Raw genomic sequence first — 21,838 nt, 5'->3', positions numbered from 1 at the left:
CCTAGAGTAGCTGCACAGGTCTGTTTAGCACTCACCTCTACAGTTTTGAACATTCGATAATACTGGAATCAGTCTGATGCCTTGAACACTTCACATGAAGGGTTTTTCAAAATCTAGCCACAAACAGATATGATCAGATTTCAAAAAATTTTGAAAAACTAGGAGGAATCTATTCTGACAAAGCCTCACATAGGATAGAGGTAAATTTGTGTTATTTTTTCAGGATAGTAGATTGAAGCCACATTAATAATTAATACAGTGATGGATGGTGTTTACAGTTGCTGCTATGATATGAATGTGTCCCGCCAAAATCCGTATGTTGAAATTTAATCATCAATGTGATAATGTTAAGAACTGGGCTTCTTAGGAGGTGATTAGCAGGACAGAGCCCCTGTAAATGGGATTAGTGACCTTAAGAAAGATGTGAGGGAGCTGTTCCCCCATTCTGCCTCTTCCACCATGTGAGGACATAGCCTTTCCCACTTCCACCATGTGAGGGCACAGCAAGAGGCACCATCTGTGAAGCAGAGAGCAAGCCTTCACCAGATACTAAATTAACTGGTGCCTCAGTTAGGACTTTCCAGCCTCCAGAATTGTGAGAAATAAATTTCTATTATTTGTAAATTACAGTCTAAAGTATTTTGTTATGGCAGCACAACAGGACTAAGTTGCACAACAATGAGAATTTTTTAATAGCACTGAACAGTACAACTAAAATTAGTTAAGATAGTACATTCTGTGTTATGTTTTTGTACCACAATTTAAAATTGTTTAAAATTAATGTAATTATAATTGTGATACAACTATTATTGAGCATCTGCTGTATCCCAGGCACTATGCTAGCGCTTCAGATGTTCTATGTCATATAATTCCACAAGTCTATGAGCAATTATCTCTACCTTGAAGGTTATTTTTATCTCTACATTGAAGATGAGGAAACTGAGGCTTACACAAATAAAGTAACTTGCTCAAGGGTACGCCATTAGGTAAGTAGTAGAGACCGCAGTCAAGCAAGTCCTGGAATCTTGGCCTTAACCTACAACTTCAGCATTAACGCCACATTGTGTAACAGATGATCGATACATTAAAGACACATTCTGTTGAATTGATACACGAAAGCCCTAGCTGAATTCTGTTTAAATGCTTGCTGCTTTCTTTTTTTAAGAGCTAAGGGATTATCTCTTAGAGTCCAATTGCAGGAGGACATTCATTTTTGCTCTAACCTTTGAAATACTTTTTACATTATTTATCTTCAGAAATCATAAATACATTTCCATCAAAAAAGTTGGGCTGTGTACAGATTAATTACTCTTGACACTTTATTTAGCAATCTATATCCAAAATCAATCACTAAAATTTACAGGAGAGTTTTATATAGAGAGAATTGTTTAGAAAAATAAGTTTAAGAATCACAGATAATTTTTAGATACTGGAAAGCCCTTTCTCATCAGGGCAAAGAAAATGATCATTCCAGAAAATATAAAATGCATGTGGTAATAATTTCCTCTTTGGTTTTTGGTCAAGCTGTATGAAAGAAATAAGAAAAAAAAGAGAATTTAGGGAGAAGAAATTCTAAAAACCTAGGAAATTTCTTTAGTAGCAGGAAGGCAGGCAGGCAACAGTAGGAATTGGTTCTTTAGAAGTAAGTCTTTGGGGCATCCTCAGAGAAGAGACATGTCCTCTTTCCAGGTTTCTTCCACATGCCAGTCACAGCTGTGAAGGACACTAACTTGGATCCTTCCACCAAAAGTCAAAAATCTGGGTCCCAGCTCCTGAAGTTTTCAATGCTAAAGTAGGCAAATGAAAGAAGGGATTAATCTTTTTCTCTTTGAAAACAAATGGAAAAGAGGATACTAATTAGTAAGCAATGAAAAATATACCAAATTGCATCTACTTTTCATTATTATTTTGCTTTTGAAGTGCATTTTTCTAAATATCTGCTGGTATTTCTGTTTAGCTACTCTGATCATCTTTCTTTCTTTCTTTCTTTCTTTCTTTCTTTCTTTCTTTCTTTCTTTCTTTCTTTCTTTCTTTCTTTCTTTCTTTCTTTCTTTCTTTTTTGGTCTGATCATTTTTTAAAAAATACTGAGGGTACTTGAGGGGCTAATGCATGCAGAGTTTCTGTTTTGTGACATAAAGTTCTGGAGCTCTATTGCACAACGATGTGAATATACTTTATGCTACATAATGTAGCTACTGAACTGTACACTTAAAAATGGTCAAGATGGGAAATTTTATATTATGTTCTTTTACTACAATTTTAAAGTGAAATTGATGACATCCTAGTCTCATCAAATACTACCTAGGAGAGATCCTAAGTGAAACCTCAAATTATGTATTTGTATAACTACACTTTGTCTACTGTATATAGGAGCTATATACCTTGCTTCCTTTTCCAGACCCAAAATCTGAGTCCTCCAAGCCTAACGCTTTATCTCTAGCTAGTCCATCCCATACTCCAGTAGGAGATATCCAGAAAGAAAGAGTTTCAGACACTTTTGTCCCCTTCACAGACAAACTCAGGACCCTCTTGCCTTGCTCTCATGTTGACCTCACTCCCAATCTGCTTCTATGTTCAGTCACTCCCTCTTACTTTGGACTGTGCCATCATCATGGCCATGACTTCTTTTATCTAGAGTTTTAACTCTCCTCTTGAGGCCCCATGTTGAATTTGCCCTCAGGTTGCATCTACTTTTGACCATGCTGAGCTTCCTCTGGGCCCAAGTCTCTGAATTCTACCCCAATGCGAGGGCCCATGTTTGCTCACTTCAAAAGCAGAATGCATTGGATATGAAGTTGAAAGACATTATCAGCACACTGGACAAAAGAATTATGAAACAACAAGGTAAATGTTCTCAAGAATAAATGTAACACCCTGCTCCTTGAGTTCCTAAATAAATTGTTTCAATCTGGGGTTCAAGTAGCTGTGTCCTGACAGCAAGTAATGTAATATAGACTGTAGGCTTTTACTGACCAATGTTGACAAGTCCAATATTAATTAACAGTTTAACAAGGCCTCTAAGATGACTAACACGATGTTTAGCTACATGAGAAAGTCAGTAAACTTTTTCTGTAAAGGTCCAAACCGTAAATACTTTTAAATTTATAGGCCATACAATATCTGTCACAATACTCAATTCTGCCATTGTCTATTGAAAGCAGCCAGAGACAATGTGTAAAAGAAAGGGTGTGGCTGTGCTCGTGCAGGCAGATTTGGCTCATGGGCTACAGTTGCCAAATCCTGGATACATCAATCAAAATACAGAAAAATGAAAGGGATTATTATTCTCATTACACCCTGTAGACAATAAGCCATAAGCCGATTCTTGAGTTTATTTCTGGGCTCCAAAACTTTAATTGGTCTGAGACAAGAATAGAGACCTCCCTATTGGTCATTAATACATTAACCTGGAACAGTTTTTCAGTCAGTTAAGACTCTTCCTAGAACTACTGACATTTCATTTGAGCTTCTCTATCTAGTCCCCATGGAGAACATGGCCATCCCTGTGGGAACCTTGCTGGAATCAGCCCACCCAAGTCTACTACAGCCCTCTGCTAATCAAAGGAGAGGAGGTGAGTATGTGGCATGTTGGTCCTTAGTGAACTCATGCAGTTCCTAAGGATTAGTTTCTTTAAAATGCTTACCAGGTGACCTTTCAGTAGACTGTCCTAGCTTCTTAGCTACAAGATGGCAAATCCACAGGCAGAAGGCACAAACTGGTAGGTTGTTGGCCCTATCTCTCTACAGATGTGTTTAATTCAGCCTGCACAATATATATTTCTTAATTTAAATAATTATCCACATTTGAAAGTAGTACAATTTAACGTTAAAAAGTTGAAGTTCTAGCAATTCTGGACATTTCTACAACCAGCTGGAGCTCAGTGACAGCTGCCTTTTTTAAAAGAGAGCTTAACCTTTCAAGCTCATAGGGCCTCCACTAGCTTTACCTGACTCTTTTTAAGTTGTTATCTGGTCTCTATAAATATTTAAATTTACTATCTCTCTACACAATCCACCTTCTTACCTTTTAGAAAATCATGACTGCGCTTAGCTGAGTCCAGTCTTCTGACACATGTTCAATTTCACACCTCTTCCAAGATAACCAAAAGTGGCAGAGAATCTCATTTTTAAGATCTTGGCAGTTCCTGGCCCAGGAGGCATGAAACTTGGTGCTCACTCACAGTCTCTTCACCAGTTGGTCTTCAATGATCTTTCCTATGCTCTTGATTATTCTACCCTTTTCATTCATAAGGTCTTTCTCCTTGGCAGAGTGAATGGAAGGCCAAGAGTTTTGGAATGGCTTTGAAAGCATTTACCCAAGGCATTTACTTTTGCATTTTTTATGCTTCAGTTTGCTCCAAACAAAGAAATGTGTGTCTTCTGATGATGTCCTGAGCATTGTCCATGAGTCACAGTTTATCTTCAGCTTTTGCTTTTCTAATGTCACTTGCACACATATTTATCATCCTTTATTAATTCATTACTTGATTTATGGCCATGTTCTTTGAAGATCTGAGCTCACATAGAGCTCCCTGTGAAGCCATAGGATTCTATTTAGATATTGCCTCTGTTGCTTCTATATCAGGATTGTAGGCAATTTCATAAACAAAATGTCCAACCCTGGGACCTTCCCAACCCTTCTGAGACATCTACCACTTTAGAATTTCGAACTAGCTGTATCTTTTCTCTAATTACTTTTCTTTTCCTCTGACTAACACAAGCTCTGTCTCACAAAGTTTTTCTCCTCTCTGATCATAAATATGTACAGGAGAGGGTACTTTACCTACCCACTGAGAGAAAAATCTGTAGGGCAAGTGAAGTTGGGTGGAATCTGACACCCTCTAGTTTCTAGTTTTACCCTTTTAAATTATATGGAAGTTGAGGCACCCTCTAGGGGGGAAAAAAACCTCAGATGTATGTCACATGTTAGAGTAACTGGCAAGGCAGGGGCACCCAATCAAAAGTAAATTGCAAAAGGATTTGCAGATCTCTTGGAGATAATTTCCTCCAAAAGAAGAGGAGTCTTGCATGATGAGTCAGACTCAGCACCATGGGGAGTTGGTTCTGGGGAAAAAGGTTCTCTGGAGGAAAAGGTTCCAAGACAGATGGGGAGATTTTATTTGAACCCATTCTGACTGTCTCCCCAACCCCTCTCCCCATTCAAGCAGACATGCATGCCCTAGAGAGAAAAAAGTAGAGGAGCAACTAAAAGAGCTTTCCCACTAAATGGCTGTGGGCTCCTCTAAGAAAGTGAAACATGGGAGAAGGAAGGACCACCCAGCCAGAACAGCAGTGGATATCAAGGGATGATATAAAAGCAATCTGAAGACAGTCAAGATTCAAGGAGCTATATACCTTGCTTCCTTTTCCAGACCCAAAATCTGAGTCAAGAGTCAATTTCTTCCATCTGGCCAGATGATCTCCAGGATGCTCTCATGTATGTCAATAATAACTTCTTTTCTTTTATACTTTTGTCTTTCTCAAGATTTAACTCACAGTTCAATGCATTTCCACTCAAATATGTGTCTTGTGATATGTGGCACTACTCTATCTCTTCTGAAAGCCTGCTCCTTTCTAACAAGGTGAACACCTCCATTGCCATATTTAGGTATAAGGATCCTCCCATCAAGTGTCTGAGACTCCTAAAGCTATATCTCCCTTCTCATATTAAAATATCAAAATATTCTATTTCTCATGTACTAGTTAGTCTTTCCAACCTCTTGCTACATTCTCACCTTTTATTTCCTGAACTTTTCCTCCTCAGTCTTATGCTTTTGGATAGGTAACAACCAGTTCTACAATTTAATCCAAATAGTCCTTGAGAGCACCATGATCTTCCAGTCCTTACGTGATAATAGTTACTAATAATGATGACAACAGATACCACCTACTGTGTAGCAACTATGTGCTTTTTACATATGTTGTCTCTTATCTTTGCAAGGGATATTTTCATCTCCACATAACAGAGGAAAAACTAAAACTCAGGAGATTAAATAACTTAGTCAAATTTCCAAAGCTATTAAAGTGGATGGGCTGATCTAACAGAGTCTATATGACATCCTCAAAAGAGGTGACTGAAGAAAAATTAATGGTGAGACCATCTTAAGGTGTGAGCAGAGATATAAGAAACTCACAAGGAATGGTAAAGCAACTCATTGTTAAAAATAGCAAAAGACTTTTACCATCCTAGGGCATTACAAGGCAAGAAGGGTCAGTGGTTACTGGAATCTGGAGAAAGAGAGTCATAGGAGAGGGCCAGTTGTCAGGAACAGCCATGGCCAAACTGCAGCCCAGCAGAGAAGGAGCTTGGAAAATAAATACCCTGATCTTACTTCCCACCCTCTGATTATTTTCCAGTACCTCCCGTTGGCTAAACCCAACAAGAGGCAAGAGACCAAAGTCTCCTAGCTTCCCAGTCTCCCAGTGCAAACAACAAGGTGGAAAAGGATGGGAAATAAATCTGGAGGTCTTTTCTTTCTAAAACGCCATGACACATTTACCTTAAACTAAGAGCTCTTCATTTTGGAGATCTAACACCCTGATCTCCAAATCCAAATTCCATTCTCAGTCATGTTTCTTAGATTGTCATTCAGTTCCCAGATAAACCTATTTCTTTCAAGCTATTTTTCCAAATAATGACCTGAAGAATCAGGGAAGAAAGCCACACTGATGCCCATAAGTTCTACAGTGTCCTGATCAGCTCAGAAGAGTGCTTGATGACAATATTTGCCCACACAAATGATTCATTAAGAGTGGAATAGCTCAGCAGACTCTGCCACAGCCCATATACATTTGTTTCAAGAAGTCAGTCCTCCTCCTGATAAGATGACTTGCCAAATCCACAGTTCCTTTAAATCCTTTACACCTTGATTTTCTCTTTGGCCTTTATTCTCCTACCCATACCCTATCTACCTCTATTTTAAGCAGGAATACCAAGAAGCATTCTTCAGTCTCTTTCGTGTTCTTCTGAATCATGGAAATCTGTTAAGACCTTCGGTGACTACTGATTACTGGTTAACTGCATAACCAACATACCCCCATCTGTGAAGGGTATCTTCCATGACTCTCTCAAAGATGACTATTTTTTTCTCAAAAATAGTAATTGTATTGGTCAGTTCTCAAGACAATAAGTGGGTCATTTTTTTCAGGCAGTTAGTTTTATTGCATTACAAAGTCATGTGAAATAAAACACAATTATGTATGTAGAAAAACCTAAGAAATCTATAACAAAGTTTCTAGAAAAAGTGAATTTAGCAAGGTCACAGGTTACAAGGTCAATATTTAATATCAATTATAATTTTATATACTAGCAATGAAAAATTACAAAGGCCAGGTGCAGTGGCTCACACCTGTAATCCCAACACTTTGGGAGGCTGAGGCGGGTGGATCATGAGGTCAGGAGATTCAGACCATCCTGGCTTACATGGTGAAACCCCATCTCTACTAAAAATACAAAAAATTTAGCTGGGCGTGGTGGCAGGCACCTGTAGTCCCAGCTACTCGAGAGGCTGAGGCAGGAGAATGGCGTGAGCCTGGGAGGCGGAGCTTGCAGTGAGCTGAGATAGAGCCACTGCACTCCAGCCTGGGCAACATGCAAGACTCCAACTCAAAAAAAAAAAAAAAAAAGGAAAATTAGAAATAAAGTCAAAGAAATAATATGGATTTTAATAACATTTAAAAATAAACACTTAAGAATATATTTGATATATATATGTAAGATTGATACACAGAAAACTATAAAATGTTGCTATGATAAGTTCAGAATACCTGAATAAATTAACAGATACACTTATGTTTATGAACTGCAAGTCTCAGCATTAAGATATTAATTCTCTCCAAAATGATTTCAGTTTCAGTGTTATATCTATAAAACCCCAGTAGCCTTTTTTTTGTGTAGAAGTTGACACACTGACTCTAAAATGTATGTGGAATTGTAAATGACACAGAATATTCAAAACAATTTTGAAAAAGAAGCACAAAGTTGGAGAACTTACCTTACCTGACTTCAAGACTCAGTGATCAATATGGCAAAACCCCATCTCTGCTAAAAGTAAAAAAATTTGTGGGTGCCTGTAATCCTAACTACTTGGGAGGCCGAGGCAGGAGAATCGCTTGAACCTGGGAGACAGAGGTTGCAGCAAGCTGAGATAGCGCCATTGCACTCCAGCCTGGGTGACAGAGCAAGACTCCATCTCAAACACACACACACACACAACTTTAGCAATCAAGACAATGCAGAACTGGTGTACGATAGGCAAATGGATCAATGGGATGTAGAGCTCACACATGTGTGGTCAACCAATTTTCAACAAAGGGGCCAGGATCATTCAATAAGAAAAACACAGTCTTCAACCAATTGGGCAGGAATGACTGGATATCTGTATGCACAAAAAATGAACTTCAACCCTTAACTCAGGTCATCCATAAAATTAACTTGAAGTAAATCATAGGACAAAACATAAAACTAAAACCATAAACTTCTAGAAGAAAACATAGAAGATCTTTGAGACCTTGAAGATTTTATTCAGGACACAAAAGCATGGAACATAAAATAAAAACTGACAAGTTGGACTTCTTCTAAGTAGCAGTAATGGTCCTGAGGCTACTGTCTAGGGCCAGTTTAGGTCAGCTTGTTATGTAGATGAGTCACTTTTCCTCTTCTTATGTTTGTTCTTATGCTAACAAACATGTTGAATTATCCCTTAGCTGAAGCTCTTGAGTTCTACCATAGTTTGAGGAAAGTACCCCAGTCAAATCTGTTCAAGTTCTCTGCACAGGACTGTGTCTCAATCCCAGCTAAGAATAAAATGTGAATTTGTGGTTCTCTTACTTTTTCTTTGTAATACATAAAAAGAAGAGTTTGAGCCAATTCAGAGCTTATTCTTTTCTGGGTCTCAGGCCATAATAATATCCAACATTGTCAACACCTTATGATTAACCCTGCGCAGGTTTCCTGCACTGATTCCGTGCTTTGCTTCATTCTGTGACTCTAAGAAGCAGTGTCCTCTAAGCATTAAATTAGAATCCTTAAACCTAGTTAATTGGCCTCCTCCCTGGAGAAAGAAAACTCTTCCCAAGAGAACACTTCTACCCTAATCTGCCCTACCACCTTTAGAATACAGTTTACCTTGATCACCATGGATATTTTTCCGATTTTTGAACCTCAAGTTCCACCAAAGGACCCACGTGGCTTAACTAAAGACATGGACATTGATAAAGATGTGTCTCTCCTGAAATGACTCCAAGATATCTTAACCACTTGAAAAAACCTTACGCTGCCCAAATCCCTGTCCTTAGGGTCAGGACAATGAAATGGGCCACAGAAACCTAAGAATAAAAGTAATTGAGGCTGAAACACTTCAAAGGAAGAGCACACATCAGTGGTGTCATACACAATGAATCTATTGACCTATTTCTGGTTTCATCCTTTGGTAGCCCTTGATTTGTGGACTTGAGTCTTTATTCTTCTGCATGAACCCAGCAATGTCTTAATTTCTGAAATACCATGCTGAAACCTCCCCCTAGCACCTTAGGGTTCTAGTAATGTCTCTAGCATCAGATATTAGATTGGTGCAAAAATAATTGCGGTTTTTGCCATTACTTTTAATGTATTTGTGCCAAAAACCGCAATTACTTTTGCATCAACCTAATATATTCCTTTGGATGTAGTCCCAGCTGACTTGCTATATCTAAAAGAAATTGATTGCTATTACATTCTTTTTAAAAAGCACAGAACTGAGGAAAGCTTTTGAAGTTTTTCTGCAGCTCTGTCATAAATTCTTTAGTTCATTTCTTTTCTGAACCTTGGAGACACAAAGATGGCCCTTGACCACAAAAAAATTACCCTCTGGTTAGAGAGAAACTGGGGCAAGTCTCATAATTTTTTGAGCTAAGACCTGTTTACAGGGCTGGAATGAGAATCAAATGGGAAAATGCAAACTCCATGCACAATGAATTCATGTATATTCTACACACAAGGAACAGTACATCAAATGTGTCTTCCACAAGAGGCTGTATTAATGAGATCCTCAGTCTGAAAACAACCAAAGTACCAAAAAAAAAAAACAAAAAACAACAACAACAACAAAAAAAACTAATTAGCAGAAGCCTTACTTGAATTCTAGATTTCTACCAAAAACATAATTACTTAAGCAGTGTGCTATCTTGATCTCCTTTATTTACCATTAAGGATAGCACCTGAGCTACTTTTTAAATTGTGTTTGTTTGCTGTTTTCACTTTAACAAAATGGCCCTTTAAACCCAATCTCTCAGCCACTCTTCTAGCCAAACAGTACAGTCACTCTATACATAACAGGCCTCAGAGATGGCACTGAAATGGGACTTCCACTTGTCCCCAGAGTCTTCTTGGGCTCTACCATTAGCCATTCTGCAGAGAAAGGGTTTCAAAGTACCCTGTCTTCAACATAAAATTTAAGTCTTGTAGTTGCTAAGTTGCAGATTAAACTCATGCTTAGCTTTTCACCCTCCTCTTCTTCATGGTCACCCCTACCCAGCCTCCCTTGTCTCATTTGTGTATATGTCAACTTGCCTCACCAGATCGTAATTTCATTTGAAAACAAAAACTGTATGTCTCTTTCATCTTAAGGAGGTTTCTAGCATTGTCTAGTTCAATGTTTCGCACACAATAAATCCTAATACACAGTTTAAAAGAAATTGATCAACATACTAAAGCCTCTCTCAAAAATATAGATCTCTGAGAATTGGATATGACCAGAAAACAGCAGGACCCCTTGTCTGGAGTTTGGATGAATGGGAAGTGTGAACTGGACAACAGAGGCCGGGGCTGCAGAAGGCACCATTGCCAAAACTTGGAAAATTGCTGATGTAGGCCCAATCTTTTCCAGAGGCACCACTGGAAACTTGGGGATTGTAGACCATTTAAACTCCACCTTGATGTCTATCAGGACAACAGAAAGGGAGTTTACAGAAGAAAAGAAGCGTACAATGCAGATAAGGTGGATGTGACACTAGGTCTCAGCATGGCTTTCCCTGGGGAGGCTTGGCCTCTGCAGCCAGGGTGAGTTCTTTGATAAGGAGAATGAAGGAGCAGACTGTTCAACACAGTTGTACGAGAATTAGATTTGTTCATGTTTTTAGCCAGCTTGGGTGGGAAGTAGAACACAGGAACTCTAGGAAAACAGGAGTTTGCATGGGCTCTTGGTTGAATTCAAACATCTTCCTAGCAGGAAACAAATGTGATTAACTTGGGTAGCACAGTAGTGAACTGGGAATTCTTAAAGAGTCACTTAATAGAAGAAATGCATTCCAGCCAGGTTTGCTATAAAGAGTGTTTTTGTGGGTGAATCCTATATGCCTACTGATTGCATTTTTAAACAAATAAAGCAGAGTGTTCTGAAATAGGAACCAATAATCTGAAGAAGTATACCAAAATATTGTCATAGTCAGAGTGCTAGAGAGTTATTATACCCAAATGCCTTTCAGATATTTCTATCTCTGTACCGTCTGAAATACCTAGATGCAACATGAAATTACAGACCCTCTTAAACTCACTTCTCTGCCTATGCTTCCCATTGCTAAAATAAAGATCACCATCATCTTCCCAGTCACAAAGATGTGAAATACAGGAACTATCTTTAACTCCTTCTTGCCAGTTCTATCTCAACAATATCCCTCTTCTTCAACCCAGTTAACACTGCCGCAGCTGAGACTTCATCAGGTCTTATGAACCAAAACACTAACTTCCTATCTGGGTTTTCTGCCTCCTGATATTTCCCTGAAAGCTCGCTCCATACACTGCTTCCAGATCAATCTTCAAAAACCACGTCTGTAATTGTGTCATGCTCCCACTCGAAAACCTTTGAAGGCTTCCCATTGTCTAAACAAAACCTTAATATTGTAACCTAGAAGTCAAGAGCTGCATAATCTGGTTCCAACATAACTTTACAGTCTTCCTTTATTCCCCTGCACTTTCATTTCTCTTCAAATGAATTCAACTTCTTGATTTATTGATTCAATAAATCAGTATCTATGATTTATTGAATACAGGCCAAGCATGCAGGTGCACTAGCTCACTAGCTCTCTCTATGTTTTTTATATATAGCAACATATGTAACATATATAGAAACATATATACATATCACACACACACATATAAAACACATCTCCATTAGATATATCTTGTGACTGATCCCCATATGACAAGTGAGGAAACTGAGGCCCAGAAAGATTAAATAACCTGCCACAGCTCACCCATTCAGTAGATGACAGAGCCAGGTCTTCATCTCCAAAGCCCAGGCCTTGCATCTCCACCCTAAATAATTTTCCCTGTTGTGGAAGCTCCTTCACTACCCCCTCCACCATGAAGAGCAAATGATTATGTTACTCTTGCCTTAGTGCTTTTGGTTCCTTGAAGCTCTTTGTTGCACAATCTGGAATGAGGAATTTTCTAGCTCCAGTTTTCTATAAGATTTAAATCATCAGAAGTGATTACTTCTGGTGATCATGTAATTATTTGCTTCTAATTTCCATTTATCTGAATCAGAAATTATCCTTATAGAATGGAACTGTTTTTCCTACTCTCTTGACAAGTAATAGAGGAAGAATTGGATAAGTGACATGTATCCACTTAAGGAAAATCAGGATGGTTTGTGAAATCTCATCTGAATCTCTTCTCCACAGCCTGATTTTCACATGGAATTGAGAAATGTATAAAATGTGCTTGCTGAAGGAGTTGGGTAGAAGGAGCAATCTGGAGGCACAGGAAAAATGATGTGATGCTATGGATTTTTTTAAGATTCTCTGAAGGTGCCTATCCTGATGACGTTAAAGCTAAAATAGTGTTCTTGTCATAGCTATTAAATGATATCAGCTGATTATTTTCACAGGTTTAATTCTAGTGCCTCTATGAGTATTGACTAGGCTTTTGAATAAAGAGATCATCCTCTTGCTATACTTTGCAAACTACCATACTATCTCAGTTTGTTCATGCTGCTATAACAAAATGCCTGAGACTGGGTAATGCATCAATAATAGAAATATATTTCCTCAATCCAGTCTTTCATTGATGGACATTTGGGTTGGTTCCAAGTCTTTGTTATTGTAAATAGTGCCACAATAAACATACATGTGCATGTGTCTTTATAGCAGCATGATTTATACTCCTTTGAGTATATACCCAGTAATGGGATGGCTGGGTCAAATGGGATTTCTAGTTCTAGATCCTTGAGGAATCGCCATACTGTCTTCCACAATGGTTGAACTAGTTTACAGTCCCACCAACAGTGTAAAAGTGTTCCTATTTCTCCACCTTCTCTCCAGCATCTGTTGTTTCCTGACTTTTAATGATCGCCATTCTAACTGGTGTGAGATGGTATCTCATTGTGGTTTTGATTTGCATTTCTCTGATGGCGAGTGATGATGAGCATTTTTTCATGTGTCTGTTGGCTGCATAAATGACTTCTTTTGAGAAGTGTCTGTATACACCATGGAATACTATGCAACCATAAAAAAGGATGAGTTCATGTCCCTAAGGGACATGGATGCAGCTAGAAACCATCATTCTGAGCAAACTATANGTTCCAAGTCTTTGTTATTGTAAATAGTGCCACAATAAACATACATGTGCATGTGTCTTTATAGCAGCATGATTTATACTCCTTTGAGTATATACCCAGTAATGGGATGGCTGGGTCAAATGGGATTTCTAGTTCTAGATCCTTGAGGAATCGCCATACTGTCTTCCACAATGGTTGAACTAGTTTACAGTCCCACCAACAGTGTAAAAGTGTTCCTATTTCTCCACCTTCTCTCCAGCATCTGTTGTTTCCTGACTTTTTAATGATCGCCATTCTAACTGGTGTGAGATGGTATCTCATTGTGGTTTTGATTTGCATTTCTCTGATGGCGAGTGATGATGAGCATTTTTTCATGTGTCTGTTGGCTGCATAAATGACTTCTTTTGAGAAGTGTCTGTATACACCATGGAATACTATGCAACCATAAAAAAGGATGAGTTCATGTCCCTAAGGGACATGGATGCAGCTAGAAACCATCATTCTGAGCAAACTATCACAAGAACAGAAAACCAAACACCGCATGTTCTCACTCATAGGTGGGAATTGAACAATGAGAACACTTGGACACAGGAAGGGGAACATCACACACCGGGGCCTGTTGTGGGGTCGTGGGAGTCAGGAGGGATAGCATTAGAAGAGATACCTAATGTAAATGACGAGTTAATGGGTGCAGCACACCGACATGGCACATGTATACATATGAAAAAAACCTGCACGTTGTGCACATGTACCCTAGAACATAAAGTATCATAAAAAAAAGAAATATATTTCCTCAGAGTTCTGGAGCTGGGAAGCCCAAGATCAAGGCACTGGCAGATTTGGTGTTTGATGAGGCCCATTCCTCATAGATGGTGACATATAGGTATCCTCACATGGGGAGGGGTTGAAGAATAAAAACAGGCAGCTCTCCGAAGCCTCTTTTATAAGGGCATTAATCACATTCATGAGGGCAGAGCTCTCACAACTTAGTCATTTCCTAAAAGGCCCCATATCTTAATACTATTGCATTAGTGATTAAGTTTCAACATGAATTTTGGAAGGAAACAAACATTCAAATCATAGCATTTTGCCCCTGCCTCCTTCAAAAAATTCATGTCCTTCTCACAGATAAAACACATTCATTCCAACCAAATAGCCCCAAAAGTCTTAACTTATTTCAGCATCAACTTTAAAGTTGAAGTCCAAACTCTTCTAAATCTGATATGGGTGCAACTCAAGACACAATTCATCCTGAGGCAAATTTACCCTCCAGCTGTGAGCCTGTGAAATCAACCAAGTTATGTGCTTCTGAAATATGTGGTGGAATGGCATAGAATAGACATTCCCATTGCAAAAGGGAAAAACAGCAAAGAAGAAATGGGTAGCAAGTCCCAAGAAAGTCCAAAACCCAACAAGACAAACAACATTAAAATTTTGAGGCTGGAGGATAATTTTCTTTGACTTCATATTCCATCTTCCAAGCACATTGGGGCATGGGTTGGGCTCTGGAAGCTCCAAGCAACCTGCCCCTGTAGCTTTGCTGGGAGCAGTCCCTGCTACACCTCTCCCCGCCTGGAATTGCATGCTGGCAGCTCTAAGTCTGGAGTCGCAGGGGTAGCCTTACCCATTGCTCCAGTAGACATTGCCTCAGTGGAGACTCTGTGGTGGCCCTGTCCCCACAGCTCCTACATTCCATGTGCCTGCAGAGTTTGCACCATGTGGACAACACCAAGGTTTACGGCCTGTGCCCTTCTTGGGGTGGGGTGGGGATAAGATGGCACATCACACTGCATCATTGCAAACATACCTGGGCTGGCTGAGGACCCCTATGCTGGAATGCATGGAAAGAAACATGAAGCATCCTTGGACAGTGAGCCCTTAGGTCCCGTGGGCATCCTCAAGGGCATCCTTGAAACTGACCTCAAATCCCTGGCACTCTGGACCTATGATAAGAATACCAGCCTTAAAGATTTCTAAGATATCTTCAGGGTCATTCTTCTATTATTTTGATGAACAGTATCTGGCTTCCTTCTAGCCATATTAATCTTCTTAACAAAAGGGTCTCTTGGCTGCACCCTTGATATTCTGTCCTGAAAGCACTTTTTCTTTTCTTTTTCTTTCTTCTTTAAAAAATTTTAAATGCCACTTTAATTATGTCAATTTCCTACTCCAAAACCTTCAGTGACTTCCTATTGGCTTTTTGTAAAGCAAACTTTAAGGAAAATGGTATACTTATCTGTTACTGAATCTTATTTATTGATTAATAGCATTTCTCTTCTTTTTTAATTTCTAATTTTTGTGGTTACATAGTAGGTATATATATTTATGGGGCACATGAGATATTTTGATACAGGTATACAATGAATAATAATCATATCAGGGTAAGTGGGGCATCCATCACCTCAAGCGTAACCTTTGTGTTACAAACAATCCAATTATACTCTTTAAGTTACTTTAAAATACAACTATTATTGACTATAGCCATCCTGTTGTGCCATCAAACACTATAACTTATTTATTCTTTCTATTTTGTTTTTGGACTCATTGACCAGCCCCACTTTCCCCTCACTCCTCCACTACCCTTCCCAGCCTCTGGTAACCATTATTATACTATCTCCATGAGTTCAACTGTTTTAATTTTTAGCTCCCACAAGTAAGTCAGAACATACAAAGTTTGTCTTTCTGTGCCTGACTCATTTCACGTAACATAATGACCTCCAGTTCCATCCATGTTGTTGCAAATGACAGGATCTCATTCTTTTTTGTGGCTGAATAGTACTCCATTGTGAATATGTACCACATTTTCTTCATCCATTCATCTGCTGATAGACACTTAGGATCCTTCCAAATCTTGGTTATTGTGAATAGTCGTGCAATAAACATAGTAGTGCAGGTACCACTTTGATATTTACTAATTCCTTTTTTTGGGGGGTATATATCTAGCAGTGGGGTTGCTGGATTGTATGGTAGTTTTATTTTTAGTTTTTTGAGGAACCTCCAAACTGTTCTCTAGAGTGGTTGTACTAATTTGCATTCCTACCAACAGCGTATGCGGGTTCCCTTTTCTCCACATTCTCAGCATCATTTGTTATTACCCGTCTTTTGGATGAAAGCCATTTCAACTGGGGTAAGATGATATCTCATTGTAGTTCAGATTTGCATTTCTCTGATGATCAGTGATGTTGAGCACCTTTTTGTATATCTGTTTGCCATTTGTATGTTTTTGTTTGAGAAGTGTCTATTCAGATCTTTTACCCATTTTCAATCAGACTATTATATTTTTTTCCTATAGAGTTGTTTGAGCTCCCTATATACTCTGATTATTAATCCTTTGTCAGATGGGTAATTTGCAAATGTTTTCTCCCATTCTACGGGTTGTCTCTTCACTTTGTTGATGGTTTCCTTTGCTGTGCAGAAGATTTTTAACTTGAGGTAATCCCATTTGTCCATTTTTGCTTTGGTTGCTTGTGCTTGTGGGGTATTACTCAAGAAGTCTTTACCCAGACCATTTTCCTGGAGAGTCTCCCCAAAGTTTTCTGTTAGTGGTTTCATAGTTTGAGGACTTAGATTTAAGTATTTAATCCATTTTGATTTGATTTTTTATATAGCAAGAGATATTCTAGTTTCATTCTTCTGCATATGGATATACAGTTTTTCCAGCACCATTTATTAAAGAGACTGTCCTTTCCTTTGCATTTTCTTAGCACCTTTGTTGGAAATGAGTTCACTGTAGATGAATTGATTTATTTTTTGGTTCTCTATTCTATTCCATTAGTTTATGTGTCTACATTTTGGTTACTATAGCTCTGTAATATAATTTGAAGTCAGGCAACATGATTCCTCCAATTCTGTTCTTTTTACTCAGGATAGCGTTGTCCATTCTGGGTCTTTTGTGGCCATATAAATTTTAGGATTTTTCCATTTCTATGAAGGATGTTATTGATATTTTGATAGGAATTACTTTGAATCTATAGATTGCTTTAGGTATTTTGGATATTTTAACAATATTAACCTAATCTATGAACATGGAATATTTTTCCATTTTATTATGTCCTCTTTGATTTCTCTCAATATATTTTATAGTTTTCATTGCAGAAATCCTTCCCTTCTTTGATCAATTGCTAAGTATTTTATTTTATTTGTAGTTATTGTAACTGGGATTAATTTCTTGATTTCTTTTTCAGATTGCCCACTGTTGGCATATAGAAATGCTACTGATTTTTGTACATTGATTTTGTATTCTGCAACTTTACTGAATTTGTTTATCATTTCTAATAGCATTTTAGTGTAGTCATTAGTTTTTTTCAAATACAAGCTCATATCATCTGCAAACAAGAATAATCTGACTTTTTCCTTTCCAGTTTGGATGCCCTTTATTTCTCTTGTTTGATTGCTCTAGCTAGGACTTACAGTACTACATTGAATAACTGGTGAAAGTGGGTATCTTTGTCTTGTCCCAGTTCTTAGAGGAAAAGCTTTCAATTTTTCCCCATTCAGTATAATTCTAGCTGTGGGTCTGTCACATATGGTAAGGTATGTTCCTTCTATTCCCCATTTTTAAGGGTTTTTATCATGAAGGGTTGTTAAAATTTATCAAATGCTTTCTCAGCATCAATTGAAATTATCATATGGGTTTTGTCCTTCATTCTGTTGATAAGATGTATCACATTGATTGACTTGCATTTGTTGAATCATCCTTGCATCCCTGGGATAAATCCCATTTGGTTGTGATGAATGATCTTTCTAATGAATTGTTGAATTTTGTTTGCTAGTATTTTGTTGAGGATTTTTTGCATCAGTGTTCATCCAGGGATATTGGCCTGTAGTTTTCTTTTCTTTTTTTAATGTGTCTTCATCTAGCTTTAGTATCAGTATAATATCAGCCTTGTAGAATACATTTGGAAGTATTTCCTCCTCCTCTATTTTTCAGAATAGTTTGAATGAATCAGTATTAGTTCTTCTGTAAATGTTTGGTAAAATTCAACAGTGAAATCATCAGGTCCTGAGCTTTCTTTGCTGGGAGATATTTTATTACAACTTTGCTCTCATTACTTATTATTGGTCTATTCAGGTTTTAGATTCCTTCATAGTTCAATCTTGGTAGGAATTTATCCATTTCTTCTAGGTTTTCCAATTTATTGGCGTATAGTTGCTCACAGCAGCCTCTAATAATCCTCTGAATTTCTGTGGTATTGGTTGTAATGTCTTCTTTTTCATCTCTGCATCTCTGATCTTACTGATTTTGGTCTTCTCTTTTTTTTTCTTAGTCTGGCTAAAGGTTTGTTGATTTTGTTTATCTTTTCAGAAACAACTTTTCATTTTGTCACTTTTATATTGTTTTATTCATTTTAATTGTATTTATTTTTGCTCCTATTTTTATTATTTCATTTCTTTGACTAATTTTGGGATTGGTTTGCTCTTGCTTTTCTAGTTCTTTAAGACATATCATTGGGTTGTTTATTTGAAGTTTTCTGTTTTTTTGATGTAGGCATTTATACCTATAAGCTTCCCTCTTAGTAATGCTTTCACTGTATCCCATAGGTTTTGGTATGTTGTGTTTCTATTATCACTTGTTTCAAGAATTTTTAAAATTTCTTAATTACTTAATTAAATTATTCATTTACCAACTTGTCATTCAGAAGCATGTTGTTTCATTTCCATGTGTTTATGTAGTTTCTAAAATTCCTCTTTTTATTAATTTCTAGTTTTATTCCATTGTGATCAGAGAAGATACTTGATATTACTTCAAATTTTTAAAAATGTTTTAAGACTTGTTTTGTGGCATAATATATGGTCTATACTTGAGAAAGATTCATGTGCTGAGTAAAAGTGTGTGTATTTAGTAGCCATTGGATGAAATGTTCTGTAAATATCTACTAGGTCCATTTGGTCTATGGTGCATATTAAGTTCGATGTTTCTTTGTTGATTTTTCTCTCTGGATGATCTGTCCAGTGCTGAAAGTGGGGTGTTGAAGCATCTAGCTATTATTGTATTCAGGGTCTATCTACTTAGCTCTAATAATATTTGCTTTATCTAGCTGAGTGATCCAGTTTTGGGTGCATATATATATTTACAATTGTTCTATCTTCTTGCTAAATTTACCTGTTTATCATTGTATAATGACCATCTTTGTTTCTCTTTATAGTTTTTGTCTTGAAATTTATTTTGTCTGATACAGTAAAGTTACTCCTGCTCATTTTTTTGTTTCTTTTGGGATAGAATATATTTTCCCATCCCTTTATTTTCAGTCTATGTGTGTCTTTATAGGTGAAGCACATTTCTTGTAGGCAACAGATCATTGGGTCTTGTTTTTTATTCATTAAGCCACTGTATATCTTTTAATTGGAGAGTTTAGTCCATTTACATTCAATATTATTATTAATAAGTAAGGCCTTACTCCTGCCATTTTGTGACTTGTTTTCTGGTTGTTTTATGGTCTTCTCTTCCTTCCTTCCTGTATTCCTTTTAGTGAAAGTGATTTTCTCTGGTGGTATGTTTTAATTTCTTGCTTTTTAGTTTTCATGTATCCATTTTATGTCTCTTCATGTGGCTTGCAAATGATTTCTTATAACCCATTATTTGAAACCGATGATAACTTAACACTGATTGCATAAACAAACAAACAAAGAGAAAACTCTACACTTTAACTTCCTTCCCCACTTTTAACTTTTGTTGCTTCTATTTATATTTTGTTGTACTGGCTATGTCTTGAAAAATTGTTGTAGTTATTATTTTGATCCAGTTCATCTTTTCATCTTTCTACCTAGGATATGAGTAGCTTGCAAACCACAATTAGTGTTATAATATTCTCTGCTTTTCTGTGTACTTACTATTACCAGTGAGTTTTGTACCTTCAGATGATTTCTTATTCATCATTAACATCTTTTCCTTTCAGATGGAAGAACTCCTTTTAGCATTTCGTGTAGGACAGGTCTGGTGTTGATGAAATCCCTTGGATTTGGTTTGTCTGGAAAAGTATTTCTCTCTCATGTTTGAAGGATATTTTCACCAGATACACTACTCTAGCATAAGATGTTTTTCCTTTGCACTTTAAATACATCATGCCACTCTCTCCAGGCCTGTAAGGTTTCCACGGAAAAGTCTTCTGCCAAGTATATTGGAGTTCCATTGTATGTTATTTGTTTCTTCTTTCTTGCTGCTTTTAGGATCCTCTCTTTATCCTTGACCTTTGGGAGTCTAATTATTAAATGACTTGAGGTATTCTTCTTTAGGTTAAATCTGCTTAGTATTCTATAATCTAATAGAAATTCAATATTCATATCTTTCTTCTCTTGGGAAGTTCTCTGTTGTTATCCCTTTGAATAAACTTTCTACCCCAATCTCTCTCTCTGCCTTCTCTTTAAGGTCAACAACTCTTAGATTTTGAGACTTTTGAGACTATATTCTAGATCTTGTAAGCATGCTTCATTCTTTTTCTTTTGTGTCCTCTGACCGTATGTTTTCAAATAGCCTGTCTTCAAGCTTACTGATTCTTTCTTCTGCAGAATAAATTCTGCTATTAGGAAACTCTGATGCATTCTTCAGTTTATCAATTGCATTTTTCAACTCCAGAATTTCTGCCAGATTCTCCTTATTTCAATCTCTTTGTTAAATTTATCTGATAGTATTTTAAATTCTTTCTCTGTGTTATCTTAAATTTCTTTGCATTTTTTCAAAACAGTTATTTGTCTGAAAGGTCACATATCTCTGTCTCTCTGAGATTGGTCCCTGGTGTCTTATTCAGTTCATTTTGTGAGGTCATGTTTTCTGAATATTCTTAATGCTTGTGGATGTTTATTGGTGTTTTGCATTGAAGAATTAGTTGTCCTCACATGGTGAAAGAGTGGAAGAGCAAAAGACTAGGCAGCTCTCATTTATCTCATTCATGAAAGTGGAACCCTCATGACTTCATCACTTCCCAAAAGGCCCCATCTTGTAATAGTATTATATTAGAGGAACATGAATTTTGGAGGGACACAAACATTCAAACTATAGCACACACTGATATAAAAATGCTTATGTACATTTTTTAATAAATAAGAACTTTTGTTAAAATTTGTACAGGATTCATGAGAGATGTTTTATCTGTATCTTTCTGCATATTCTATATAATAAAATATTTTCATAGTACTTTATAATTTATAAGGGATATTTATATGTCTTCTCATTTGATCTTGAGATTTTTTCTTGAAAAACAAAAGATTAATTATAGATAAGGGCCGGGTGCGGTGGCTCAAGCCTGTAATCCCAGCACTTTGGGAGGCCGAGACGGGCGGATCACGAGGTCAGGAGATCGAGACC

General features: G+C 37.3%; 2 long non-coding RNA genes across 2 annotated transcripts in view; one reads left to right on the top strand and one right to left on the bottom strand.

Annotated features, from left to right (window-relative positions):
* Nucleotides 1–120: 120 nt before the first annotated feature.
* Nucleotides 121–3,542, top strand: LOC108513247 (uncharacterized). Its single transcript, XR_001880841.1, has 3 exons — nucleotides 121–200; nucleotides 2,682–2,845; nucleotides 3,481–3,542. It is a non-coding gene; the product is annotated as an uncharacterized LOC108513247 (long non-coding RNA).
* Nucleotides 3,543–4,049: 507 nt separating this feature from the next.
* The window catches only part of LOC108513245 (uncharacterized), a 137,917-nt gene continuing 120,128 nt past the window's right edge, over nucleotides 4,050–21,838 (bottom strand). The window contains exon 6 of the long non-coding RNA XR_001880837.1: nucleotides 4,050–4,533. This is a non-coding gene — a long non-coding RNA (uncharacterized LOC108513245). The remainder of the gene's footprint in view (nucleotides 4,534–21,838) is intronic.

The sequence above is a fragment of the Rhinopithecus bieti genome, unplaced genomic scaffold (genome assembly GCF_001698545.2).
Source record: "Rhinopithecus bieti isolate Rb0 unplaced genomic scaffold, ASM169854v2 scaffold_32229, whole genome shotgun sequence".
Lineage (NCBI taxonomy): Eukaryota > Metazoa > Chordata > Mammalia > Primates > Cercopithecidae > Rhinopithecus > Rhinopithecus bieti.
The sequence above is the reverse complement of the archived record's forward strand: the minus strand, read 5'-3'. Positions and strand labels throughout refer to the sequence as shown.